The following is a 14,412-nucleotide window of genomic DNA, read 5'->3' as shown; positions in this document are numbered from 1 at the left end:
TAGCGCTGTCGGCTGGGAATTTTACCATCAGCTTGTCCGCAAGGGTCCTGTGGTATAGCAACACTCTCGAACCCCTTTCCTCTTCGGGAATGAGAGTGGGCAGGTTCTCCTTATAGCGTGGGTCGAGCAGTGTGTACACCCAGTAATCCGTTGTGGCCAGAATGCGTGCAACGCGAGGGTCACGAGAAAGGCATCCTAACATGAAGTCAGCCATGTGTGCCAGGGTACCAGTACGCAACACATGGCTGTCTTCACTAGGAAGATCACTTTCAGGATCCTCCTCCTCCTCCTCCTCAGGCCATACACGCTGAAAGGATGACAGGCAATCAGCCGGTGTACCGTCAGCAGCGGGCCAAGCTGTCTCTTCCCCCTCCTCCTCATCCTCCTCATGCTCCTCCTCCTCCTCCTGTACGCGCTGAGAAATAGACAGGAGGGTGCCCTGACTATCCAGCGGCATACTGTCTTCCACGTCCCCCGTTTCCGAGCGCAAAGCAGCTGCCTTTATGGTTTGCAGGGAATTTCTCAAGATGCATAGCAGAGGAATGATGACGCTAATGATTGTAGCATCGCCGCTCACCACCTGGGTAGACTCCTCAAAATTACCAAGGACATGGCAGATGTCTGCCAACCAGGCCCACTCTTCTGAAAGGAATTGAGGAGGCTGACTCCCACTGCGCCGCCCATGTTGGAGTTGGTATTCGACTATAGCTCTACGCTGTTCATAGAGCCTGGCCAACATGTGGAGCGTAGAGTTCCACCGTGTGGGCACGTCACACAGCAGTCGGTGCACTGGCAGCTTAAAGTGATGTTGCAGGGTGCGCAGGGTGGCAGCGTCCGTGTGGGACTTGCGGAAATGTGCGCAGAGCCGGCGTGCCTTTACGAGCAGGTCTGACAAGCGTGGGTAGCTTTTCAGAAAGCGCTGAACCACCAAATTAAAGACGTGGGCCAGGCATGGCACGTGCGTGAAGCTGCCGAGCTGCAGAGCCGCCACCAGGTTACGGCCGTTGTCACACACGACCATGCCCGGTTGGAGGCTCAGCGGCGCAAGCCAGCGGTCGGTCTGCTGTGTCAGACCCTGCAGCAGTTCGTGGGCCGTGTGCCTCTTATCGCCTAAGCTGAGTAGTTTCAGCACGGCCTGCTGACGCTTGCCCACCGCTGTGCTGCCACACCGCGCGACACCGACTGCTGGCGACATGCTGCTGCTAACACATCTTGATTGCGAGACAGAGGAGGAGGAGGAGGAGGAGGAGGGTGCTTTAGTGGAGGAAGCATACACCTCCGCAGATACCACCACCGAGCTGGGGCCCGCAATTCTGGGGGTGGGTAGGACGTGAGCGGTCCCAGGCTCTGACTCTGTCCCAGCCTCCACAAAATTCACCCAATGTGCCGTCAGGGAGATGTAGTGGCCCTGCCCGCCTGTGCTTGTCCACGTGTCCGTTGTTAAGTGGACCGTGGCAGTAACCGCGTTGGTGAGGGCGCGTACAATGTTGCGGGAGACGTGGTCGTGCAGGGCTGGGACGGCACATCGGGAAAAGTAGTGGCGACTGGGAACTGAGTAGCGCGGGGCCGCCGCCTCCATGATACTTTTGAAGCACTCCGTTTCCACAACCCTATACGGCAGCATCTCAAGGCTGATGAATTTTGCTATGCGGACGGTTAACGTTTGAGCGTGCGGGTGCGTGGCGGCGTACTTGCGCTTGCGCTCCAACAGTTGCGCAAGCGACGGCTGGACGGTGCGCTGAACTACACTGCTGGATGGGGCCGAGGACAGCGGAGATGAGGGTGTGGGTGCAGGCCATGAGGCGGTAGTGCCCGTGTCCTGAGAGGGGGGTTGGAACTCAGTGGCAGGTTGGGGCACAGGGGGAGAGTCAGGGGTGCAAACCGGAGGCGCTGAACAGCCTTCGTCCCACCTTGTGGGGTGCTTGGCCATCATATGTCTGCGCATGGTGGTGGTGGTGAGGCTGTTGGTGTTGGCTCCCCGGCTGAGCTTTGCGCGACAAAGGTTGCACACCACTGTTCGTCGGTCGTCAGGCGTCTCTGTGAAAAACTGCCAGACCTTAGAGCACCTCGGCCTCTGCAGGGTGGCATGGCGCGAGGGGGCGCTTTGGGAAACAGTTAGTGGATTATTCGGTCTGGCCCTGCCTCTACCCCTGGCCACCGCACTGCCTCTTGCAACCTGCCCTGCTGATGCCCTTGACTCCCCCTCTGAAGACCTGTCCTCCTGAGTAAGCGTTGCACACCAGGTGGGGTCAGTCACCTCATCGTCCTGCTGCTCTTCCTCCGAATCCTCTGTGCGCTGCTCCCTCGGACTTACTGCCCTTACTACTACCTCACTGCAAGACAACTGTGTCTGATCGTCATCGTCCTCCTCACACACAGAAAGTTCTTGAGACAGTTGGCGGAAGTCCCCAGCCTCTTTCCCCGGACCCCGGGAACTTTCGAATGGTTGGGCATCAGTGACGATAAACTCCTCTGGTGGGAGAGAAACCGCTGCTGCCCAATCTAAGCAGGGGCCCGAGAACAGTTCCTGGGAGTGTTCCCGCTCCTGAGCAGGTGTCATTGTAGTGGAGTGAGGAGGCTGGGAGGAAGGAGGAGCAGCAGACAGAGGATTCGGATTTGCAGCAGTGGACGGCGCAGAACTGCGTGTTGACGATAGGTTGCTCGAAGCACTTTCTGCCATCCAGGACAGGACCTGCTCACACTGCTCATTTTCTAATAACCGTCTCCCGCGTGGACCCATTAATTGGGCGATGAATGTGGGGACGCCAGAAACGTGCCTCTCTCCTAATCGTGCAGCAGTCGGCTGCGACACACCTGGATCAGGAGCTCGGCCTGTGCCCACACCCTGACTTGGCCCTCCGCGTCCTCGGCCGCGTCCACGTCCTCTAGGCCTACCCCTACCCCTCAGCATGCTGTATTACCAGTGATTTGATTTCACAGGCAGGAAATAAATTGGCGCAAGACTGCAGGCCAAATATAATTTTTTCCCTTTTTTGAAAACGAAAGGCCCCACTGCCTCTAGTGAATGAATAATCTAAGTTTAATAACTGTGCTGTGGCCCTGCTAATGTGTCACAGAACGAGAGGGTAGCAGAGTTATTAACTCTGGCAGAGCGGGTTTTTTTTTTTTCCAATTAAGGAAAGCAAATGGCGAAGCCAGCAGTAAACCGTAGCTGGGTGCGTCTGATTTTTAAACGTTGCACACGCAGCCGACACGTGTCCACCGCCCTTAGGACGGACAGAGGCAGGACAAATAGAATTATTTTCAGTTTTTTTCCACCAAAAGGCAGCACTGCGTATATTCAATGAACATGAGAAGTTTAATAACTGTGCTGTGGCCCTGCTAATGTGTCACAGAACGAGAGGGTAGCAGAGTTATTAACTCTGGCAGAGCGGGTTTTTTTTTTTTCCAATTAAGGAAAGCAAATGGCGAAGCCAGCAGTAAACCGTAGCTGGGTGCGTCTGATTTTTAAACGTTGCACACGCAGCCGACACGTGTCCACCGCCCTTAGGACGGACAGAGGCAGGACAAATAGAATTATTTTCAGTTTTTTTCCACCAAAAGGCAGCACTGCGTATATTCAATGAACATGAGAAGTTTAATAACTGTGCTGTGGCCCTGCTAATGTGGCACAGAACTTGAGGGTAGCAGAGTTATTATAACTCTGGCAGGGCAGGTATTTTTTTTCCAAATTAAGGAAAGCAAATGGCGAAGCCAGGAGTAAAACGTAGCTGGGTGCGTCTGATTTTTAAACGTTGCACACGCAGCCGACACGTGTCCACCGCCCTTAGGACGGACAGAGGCAGGACAAATAGAATTATTTTCAGTTTTTTTCCACCAAAAGGCAGCACTGCATATATTCAATGAACATGAGAAGTTTAATAACTGTGCTGTGGCCCTGCTAATGTGGCACAGAACTTGAGGGTAGCAGAGTTATTATAACTCTGGCAGAGCAGGTATTTTTTTTCCAAATTAAGGAAAGCAAATGGCGAAGCCAGGAGTAAAACGTAGCTGGGTGCGTCTGATTTTTAAACGTTGCACACGCAGCCGACACGTGTCCACCGCCCTTAGGACGGACAGAGGCAGGACAAATAGAATTATTTTCAGTTTTTTTCCACCAAAAGGCAGCACTGCGTATATTCAATGAACATGAGAAGTTTAATAACTGTGCTGTGGCCCTGCTAATGTGGCACAGAACTTGAGGGTAGCAGAGTTATTATAACTCTGGCAGAGCAGGTATTTTTTTTCCAAATTAAGGAAAGCAAATGGCGAAGCCAGGAGTAAAACGTAGCTGGGTGCGTCTGATTTTTAAACGTTGCACACGCAGCCGACACGTGTCCACCGCCCTTAGGACGGACAGAGGCAGGACAAATAGAATTATTTTCACTTGTTTTACAAGCAAAAGGCCGCACTGCGTATATTCAATGAATAATAACTGTGTTGTGGCCCTGCCTACACAATTCTTTCCCTGCAGTATCAATGGAGGGTGCAATGCTCTGCAGAGGCGATTTTGAGAAGAAAAAAAATATGCAGCACAGCTAACAGCAGCCAGCACAGTACTGCACACGGTTAAATATGGCCCTAGAAAGGACCGTTGAGGTTCTTGAAGGCTACACTCACTCCTAACACTCTCCCTGCCTATGCAACACTTCTGTCCCTAATGCCGGGTGCAACGCTCTGCAGAGCCGATTTTGAGAAAAAAAAAATTGCCACTAACAGCAGCCAACACACAGCTATCAGTGGCCCTAATAAGGACCTTTGGGGGTCTTGAAGCCTACACTAACTACCAATTCTTTCCCTACAGCAGCTCCGGTACAAACAGCACTGTCCATCACTAACTCACAAGGCATCTGAGGCGAGCCGCGGGAGGGGCCGACTTTTATATTAGGTGGACACCTGATCACCCCAGCCACTCACAGCAGGGGGGTGGTATAGGCCTGGAACAACACAGGGGGAAGTTGTAATGCCTTCCCTGTCTTTCAATTGGCCAGAAAAGCGCGCTAACGTCTCAGGGAAGGAAGTGAAAGTAACCCGAACACCGCATGGTGTTCGTTACGAATAACGAACATCCCGAACACCCTAATATCCGCACGGATATCAAGTTCGGACGAACACGTTCACTCATCTCTAGCTATAACACAAGCCTAACTGAAAAACAGGGGGGTTCAGGAAAAGAAAAAGGGGAGGGGGAGGGAGTAGGGTTAGATGAGAGTGTTATGGGCAGTAAGACTTTGGCACCAGTTTGGACATGGTTTGAGGCGGTAGGGCCAAGCTCCGGGTAGCGCCGTGCCCTGGTTCTGAGCACCTCCTGAGGGCCCCCCCCCCCCATATTTTTGGTTCAAGTAAGTTTTTATTGTATATAAATCTGGCATATAGTTGTATAACTTAAGCATTGCACGGAGTGGAGATAAACTTTGGAGGGATCTGTGAGGACAAGAGGGGAGAGAAAAAAAAAGAGGGGGGGAGGGGGGTTCTGGGAGTAGAGCGAGTCCACCCTGAGAAATTCCGTCGGCTGACGGGAGTAAAGCGGTAATTACTTCAACAAACGTCGTCCTCTCCTCTAGCTTTATGTGGTATTCAAGTCTGGGTGTTGATCTCGAACTCATTTGGGATTGTAGAGGGGGATCCTCTTTTCCAGTCAGGTAGGCTTAACTCAACGAAACACGGACACTCACGTAGACGTTTGGGGGGGAGGGAAGACACTATACATTAGGGGGCAGAAGATAAGGATGTGTGGGAAGGGTAGAGGGGGTGGAATCAGGGTCAGGTGGCGTTCCCGGGCAGTTACCTCTAGTCCCTAGCCCGAGTGGGGGGTTGGCCGACTGATCCGTGATCTATCCAGCATTTGAGGTCGTCTGAGTCTCTAAATGTGACCCATGGTTGCCACGTCCTATAGTATGTTTCCCAGGATTTCTAGTCGTCAGCCCCCAACTCGTCAAATCTCATGAGGGTATGGAGTTCCTTGACCCACATGCCCCTGGTTGGGATAGTTGAGGATCGCCAGAACCTTGGGATAAGTCTTCTCACTGCTAATATGAAGTGTTTTAGGATGCTTGATTTAGCAGTTCTTATGTTGCCTGGGAACAGTGAGAGCAGGGCAATTCTTGGAGACATGGTTACCTCTGAGTGGTTGATATGGTTATAGAGTTTAGTTACCTTTTCCCAGAGGTCGGCCACTGGATGGCATTCCCACCATATGTGGGTCAGTCTTCCCCCCTTTCCTCCCCGCTCTCCCCTGCCGCCCCCCGCCGGTCCCCGAATCTTTTGGCACGAGTGGGCATGTACTCGAAAATGGCAATACTCGCTCGAGTATTTTGCCTTAAAGAGTATGCTCAATCATCTCTAGTAGCTTGCATTCCTCAATCAATATAATGGGAGGTCCATGTTTATATTGGGTGTGGTGGACAGTTTTGATTGCAAGCTTTTTACGGACGCAGCTGGTAGCACGGGATTCAAAGCATTTTTCAAAAGCCAGTGGTGCGCGACTCCATGGCCTAACGAGTGGGTGGAAGTCGGTTTGGTAAAAAACTTGGTGTTGCTGGACCTTTTTTCGATCATGGTGATTTGGGGAGCTTGATTTCGTAACAAGAAGGTTACATTTTATTGTGAGGATCTGGGGCTAGTACAAGCCAATAATTGTTTTGTCCGCTCATTCCAATCCAGTGATAGATTTATTGTGGCACTTGGTGTTATTGCATGGGTTGTTGCTGTACATGTTCCGGGTGTTGAAAATTCTATTGCTGACTCACTTTCTAAGTTTCAGTGGGATTGTTTTCAATTGCTTGTGCCGGAGGCAGAAGTGGAAGAGAGACAATGCCCTCCTCAACTCAGGAGACGGGTTGACATGTGGCAGGTCACCTGATTCAAGCTCTGCTGGCGGCGGGCACGTGTATGGTCCAGTGGCTGCTTGCGTGAGTGGGAGCAATGCGTAGAAAGTATAGGAGATGTAAGTTCAGAGGAGGATAGGATCGAGGTATTATTGTTGTTATTGCGGGAAGCTTCTTGTGGCGGTTGGCCTATGGCAAAAGTTAACCAGATATTGGCGGCTTTGGCTTTCAGTTTTAAATGGAAAAGGAACGAGAATTACTTTCGCTAAGGTGCCGAGGGGCAGATATATGTCCATGAGTTGTTTTTTGGTTTATATTTCTGTGGTTTTGGTTAAGTTAGGCCCATTATTACAACATGTGGATAGATCTTTTTTATCCTGGTATCAATTTATAGCAGTGCTTGATAAGGTTTTGTTTTTTTGGGGTTTAAAGAATCAAGGGTATTTAACCTATTCCTTTGGAATTGGAGCTGCAACAGTGGCCGCTGAGCGGGGTTTGAGTCCAGCGGTGGTTCAAATAATTAGGCGGTGGGAATCCAGTCGTTTTATGCGTAGTTGGAGGGGTGGTTCCAGGGTCTGGATTGATATAATTATGCGACTTTAATGATTAGGGTGGTCGTCTAGCAAGGGAGTGATGTAAGGATATCCAACATGACTTTCTGAGGTTGAGTAGGTTGTTCCCAGGTATGGTGATAGTGTGGTTTGAGATTCTCCCTAGAAAGTCGAGGAGGATGGGCATATCAGTTGAAAAGATTAATAAGGCCAGGATAAAAATTAATAGGCATGTATCAGCATTTGTAGTTCGAAATGAGTGTGAGGCATGTTAACTTGGAGGGGGGTTGGTGGTTATTGGTTAAGGCATAGGGTCTATTTAAATAATATAGGTACAGATATGTGGACATTGGCAATACAGGAGGGTATTGAGAGGGTCCTTTTATGGGGTGCTGCGGAGACTTAGGTCATAAATCGTGCTGGCTATGGGGGGGTGGGGAAAACTTTTGGAGGCCGATTTTTATATTGGGAGGAGGGAGTTTGGTGGGTATGGCCTCACCATTAAGACTGCCCCCCCCCCCTTTTATTTCAGTGAGGTTGGGATCCCGTGTGGCCTGGATAATTTTTGATATTCTAGTCTCCCATTGGGGGGACTAGTGGTGTCTCCGTGCTGAGTGTACAGTTTGAGGCAAAGTTTGGTTTTATGTGCTTACCACCAGACCTTTTTGGCTCCAAGGACATTCTATCCGTATATAAAAGTGTTTGATATGTTCCGGATTTCTCAGCAAATCCAGCCCATGGCATGCTATGGAAAAACGCCATTTACTGCCCATGGGCAAAAATCGATTGCGATTTTCCACTCGCGGGAAAGAAATTGAAGCATGCTGCGATCTACCACGAGCTATGCACAGCCGGCTTCCATTGAAGTCAATGAAAGCTGTCTGTGCTGAGGCCATTCTGCAATCATCATTGCAGAATGTCCGCAGGACCCGTCTCATTGCTATAGCGACGGCGCGGTGTCCTCTCAACTGCGCATGCGCCGGCCAGCACATTTGCAACAGAGGAGGCAACGTCATCGCCATAGTGACGACGCAATGTCCCCTGTACTGTGCATGTGCCGCCCGTCACATTGGCAGCACAGGAGAAGACACAGAAGATGCCAGACAGGTAAGCAAGCCTGGCACTCGGTTGAACTCCACTGCAGGAATCCCGCATGCAGGGTCCAACCCGCCTACCCTATTGAAGGATAAGATTCCTTTGGTTCTCAACCTTACATTTAGGAGGTCTGTTTTACTTTGTAACCTCTTGGCCCCTAGTTGTTTGCACAAGGTAGCCAACCCGGCTATTAATGTTTTTCCTCTTGTTTCTGGGTCCTTTAGATGTGGTAGGTTTAGGTGTTTGTGTTGCTCTAGTATCGGTCATGGTGTCTAAGCTTTACGTGTTCTGTTACCCATGAATCCTTCACTACAAAGACTTTTTTAAACTGTGGTTCTAGTTATGTGATCTATTTACTTCATTGTTCCAGTATCCTTCAAAGTGTGTGGAGAACCATTTGGCCCTTACATATTCGAATGAATAAGCAAAGATGGAAGATTGCTGCTGGTTGTCCCCTACATAGTGTATTCAGGCATTTTGAGGAATAACATAAATCTGATTGTCGCTTCCTTTTGGTTATTCCCATTGGATATATTTTAAAGCAATATCATATTTGGCCTATCTACTGTCGTACATTTTATATACAATTCTATCATCATTATCAATAATATTATCTCATATCATGTATGTCCTACACATCACAGGTCTTCTCATATCGTGTATCTCTTACACATCACAGGTCTTCTCATATCGTGTATCTCCTCCACATCAAGGGTCTTCTCATATCATATATCTCCTCCACGGCCCGGGTCTTCTCATATCGTGTATCTCCTCCACATCACAGGTTTTCTCATATCATGTATCTCTTACACATAACAGGTCTTCTCATATCGTGTATCTCCTCCACATCACGGGTCTTCTCATATCGTGTATCTCCTCCACATCACAGGTCTTCTCATATCGTGTATCTCCTACACATCACAGGTCTTCTCATAATGTGTATCTCCTACACATCACAGGTCTTCTCATATTGTTTACTTCCTCCACATTACAGGTCTTCTCATATCGTGTATCTCTTACACATCACCGGTCTTCTCATATCGTGTATCTCTTACACATGACAGGTCTTCTCATATCGTATATCTCCTCCACATCACAGGTCTTCTCATATCGTGCATCTCCTCCACATCACAGGTCTTCTCATATCGTATATCTCCTCCATATCACAGGTCTTCTCATATCGTGTATCTCCTACACATCACAGGTCTTCTCATAATGTGTATATCCTACACATCACAGGTCTTCTCATATTGTTTACTTCCTACACATCACAGGTCTTCTCATATCGTGTATTTCCTCCACATCACAGGTCTCCTCATATCGTGTATCTCTTACACATCACAGGTCTCCTCATATCGTGTATCTCTTACACATCACAGGTCTCCTCGTATCGTGTATCTCTTACACATCACCAGTCTTCTCATATCGTGTATCTCTTACACATCACCGGTCTTCTCCTATCGTGTATCTCTTACACATCACCAGTCTTCTCATATCGTGTATCTCTTACACACCAGAGGTCTTCTCATATCGTATATCTCCTCCACATCACAGATCTTCTCATATCGTGCATCTCCTCCATATCACAAGTCTTCCCATATTGCTTATTTCTTCCACATCACAAGCTTTCTCATACTGTGTATTGTATCTCACACGTCGCAGGTCTTCTCATATCACGTATCTCTTACACATCACAGGTTTTCTCATATTGTTTATTTCCTCCGCATCACAGGTCTTCTCATATTGCATATCTCCTCCACATCACAGGTCTTCCCATATTGTTTATTTCCTCCACATTACAAGTTTTCTCATATTGTGTATCTATTACACATCAGAGGTCTTCTCATATCGTGTATCTCCTCCACATCACGGGTCTTCTCATAACGTGTATCTCCTCCACATCAAGGGTCATTTCATATCGTGTATCTCTTCCACATCACAGGTCTTCTCATATCGTGTATCTCCTACACATGACAGGTCTTCTTATAATGTGTATCTCCTACACATCACAGGTCTTCCCATATTGTTTACTTCCTCCACATCACAGGTCTTCTCATATCGTGTATTTCCTCCACATCACAGGTCTCCTCATATCGTGTATCTCTTACACATCACAGGTCATCTCATATTGTGTATTTCTTACACATGACATGTCTTCCCATATTGTTTATTTCCTCCACATCACAGGTCTTCTCATATCGTGTATCTCCTCCACATCACAAGTCTTCCCATATTGTTTATTTCCTCCACATCACAGGTCTTCCCATATCGTGCATCTCTTACACATCACGGGTCTTCCCATATCGAGTATCTCCTCCGCATCACAGGTCTTCTCATATCGTTTATCTCCTCCACATCACAGGTCTTTTCATATCGTGTATTTCCTCCACACCACGGGTCTTCTCATACCGTGTATCTCTTACACATAACAGGTCTTCTCATATCGTGTATCTCCTCCACATCACGGGTCTTTTCATATCGTGTATCTCCCCCACATCACAGGTCTTCTCATATCGTGTATCTCCTGCACATCACAGGTCTTCTCATAATGTGTGTCTCCTCCACATCACAGGTCTTCTCATATCGTGTATCTCTTACACATCACAGGTCTTCTCATATCGTATATCTCCTCCACATCACAGGTCTTCTCATATCGTACATCTCCTCCATATCACAAGTCTTCCCATATTGCTGATTTCCTCCACATCACAAATTTTCTCACACTGTGTATCTCTCACACGTCACAGGTCTTCTCATATCGCGTATCTCTTACACATCACAGGTCTTCTCATATTGTTTATTTCCTCCGCATCACAGGTCTTCTCATATTGCATATCTCCTCCACATCACAGGTCATCCCATATTGTTTATTTCCTCCACATTACAAGTTTTCTCATATTGTGTATCTCTTACACGTCACAGGTCTTCTCATATCGTGTATCTCCTCCACATCATAGGTCTTCTCATATCGTGTATTTCCTCCACATCACAAGTCTTACCATATTGTTTATTTCCTCCACATCACAGGTCTTCTCATATCGTGTATCTCTTACACATCACAGGTCATCTCATATCGTGTATCTCTTACACATCACAAGTCTTCCCATATTGTTTATTTCCTCCACATCACAGGTCTTCTCATATCGTGTATCTCCTCCACATCACAAGTCTTCCCATATTGTTTATTTCCTCCACATCACAGGTCTTCCCATATCATGTATCTCTTACACATCACAGGTCTTCTCATATCATGTTTCTTACACATCACATGTCTTCTCATATCGTGTATCTCCTCCACATCACAAGTCTTCCCATATTGTTTATTTCCTCCACATCACAGGTCTTCTCATATCATGTATCTCCTCCACATTACAGGTCTTCTCATATCGTGCATCTCCTCCATATCACGTCTTCCCATATTGCTTATGTCCTCCACCTCACAATTTTTCTCATATTTGTATCTCTCACACATCACAGGTCTTCTCATATTACGTATCTCTTACACATCACAGGTCTTCTCATATTGTTTATTTCCTCTGCATCCCAGGTCTTCTCATATTGCATATCTCCTCCACATTACAGGTCTTCCCATATTGTTTATTTCCTCCACATTACAAGTTTTCTCATATTGTGTATCTCTTACACGTCACAGGTCTTCTCATATCGTGCATCTCTTACACATCACAGGTCTTCTCATATCGTGTATCTGCTCCACATCATAGGTCTTCTCATATCGTGTATCTCCTCCACATCACAAGTCTTACCATATTGTTTATTTCCTCCACATCACAGGTCTTCTCATATCGTGTATCTCTTACACATCACAGGTCATCTCATATCGTGTATCTCTTACACATCACAAGTCTTCCCATATTGTTTATTTCCTCCACATCACAGGTCTTCTCATATCGTGTATCTCCTCCACATCACAAGTCTTCCCATATTGTTTATTTCCCCCACATCACAGGTCTTCCCATATCGTGTATCTCTTACACATCACAGGTCTTCTCATATCATGTTTCTTACACATCACATGTCTTCTCATATCGTGTATCTCCTCCACATCACAAGTCTTCCCATATTGTTTATTTCCTCCACATCACAGGTTTTCTCATATCATGTATCTCCTCCACATCACAGGTCTTCTCATATCGTGCATCTCCTCCATATCACAAGTCTTCCCATATTGCTTATTTCCTCCACATCACAATTTTTCTCATACTGAGTATCTCTCACACATCACAGGTCTTCTCATATTGCGTATCTCTTACACATCACAGGTCTTCTCATATCATGTCTCTTACACATCACATGTCTTCTCATATCGTGTATCTCCTCCACATCACAGGTCTTCCCACATTGTTTATTTCCTCCACATCACAGGTCTTCTCATATCATGTATCTCCTCCACATCACAGGTCTTCTCATATCATGTATCTTCTCCACATCACAGGTCTTCTCATATCGTGCATCTCCTCCATATCACAAGTCTTCCCATATTGCTTATGTCCTCCACATCACAATTTTTCTCATACTGTGTATCTCTCACACATCACAGGTCTTCTCATATTGCGTATCTCTTACACATCACAGGTCTTCTCATATTGTTTATTTCCTCTGCATCCCAGGTCTTCTCATATTGCATATCTCCTCCACATCACAGGTCTTCCCATATTGTTTATTTCCTCCACATCACAATTTTTCTCATACTGTGTATCTCTCACACATCACAGGTCTTCTCATATCGTGTATCTCTTACACATCACAGGTCTTCTTATATCGTGTATCTCTTACACATCACAGGTCTTCTTATATCGTGTATCTGCTCCACGGCCCGGGTCTTCTCATATCGTGTATCTCCTCCACATCACAGGTCTCCCCATATTGTTTATTTCCTCCACATTACAAGTTTTCTCATATTGTGTATCTCTTACACGTCACAGGTCTTCTCATATCGTGTATCTCTTACACATCACAGTCCTTCTCATATCGTGTATGTCCTCCACATCACAGGTCTTCTTATATCGTGTATCTCCTCCACATCACTGGTCTTCTCATATCGTGTATCTCTTACACATCACATGTCTTCCCATATCGTGTATCTCCTCCACATCACAAGTCTCCCCATATTGTTTATTTCCTCCACATTACAAGTTTTCTCATATCGTGTATCTCTTACACATCACATGTCTTCCCATATTGTTTATTTCCTCCACATCACAGGTCTTCTCATATTTTGTATCTCCTACACATCATAAAAGGTGGACACTCACTTGCTATGCAATAGCTTTGTGATGCGAGAGTGAGTTTAAACGCATGATAATGAAACCAAAGAAATGGGAAAGCATCAGGGACTTCTGCCACAGCTGTCACAGCTGTGTCAGGGGAGCGCAATGCTCTCCCTATTTTTTTCAATGGGGCTAGCGCTGCTGCCACTGGCCCCATTGAAAACAATGGGTGATATCGCCCATTCTCTTTTGCAATGCGAGATTACAGTGAAAACATCACAAATGAGAATGAAACCATTGAAAATCATTGGTATCATTATCATGCGTTTTCACTCACTCTCGCATTGCAAAGCTATTGCATAGTAAGTGGGTGTCCACCCCAAGTCTTCTCATATTGTTTATCTCAGTGGTGGTGAACATAAGGCACGCGTGCCAGAGGGGGCTTTCAGAGCCCTCTCTGCTGGCACACGCCACCATCGGCTGCTCACCACGTCAGTGAATACCAGCAGGGGCCACGGCTTTCCTGACAGTATTCGCTCAGAGGTGCTGCTAGCGGCACTGATCCCAGTGCACACTGTCACATCAGTGTGCAGCCGGGATCCTCCTCCCCCCTCCACTTATGTCTCCGACCTGATTCCGCGAGAGCAGGGGAAGGAAGCATCCGGCAGCACACTGACGTCACAGTGTGCATCTGGGATCAGCGCTGCTAGC

General features: G+C 47.3%; 1 protein-coding gene across 1 annotated transcript in view; it reads left to right on the top strand.

Annotated features, from left to right (window-relative positions):
* The window catches only part of LOC136631970 (beta-1,4-galactosyltransferase 3-like), an 86,204-nt gene that overhangs the window by 19,520 nt on the left and 52,272 nt on the right, over positions 1 to 14,412 (top strand). The window lies entirely within an intron of this gene.

Source organism: Eleutherodactylus coqui, chromosome 6, assembly GCF_035609145.1.
Source record: "Eleutherodactylus coqui strain aEleCoq1 chromosome 6, aEleCoq1.hap1, whole genome shotgun sequence".
NCBI lineage: Eukaryota > Metazoa > Chordata > Amphibia > Anura > Eleutherodactylidae > Eleutherodactylus > Eleutherodactylus coqui.
The sequence above is the reverse complement of the archived record's forward strand: the minus strand, read 5'-3'. Positions and strand labels throughout refer to the sequence as shown.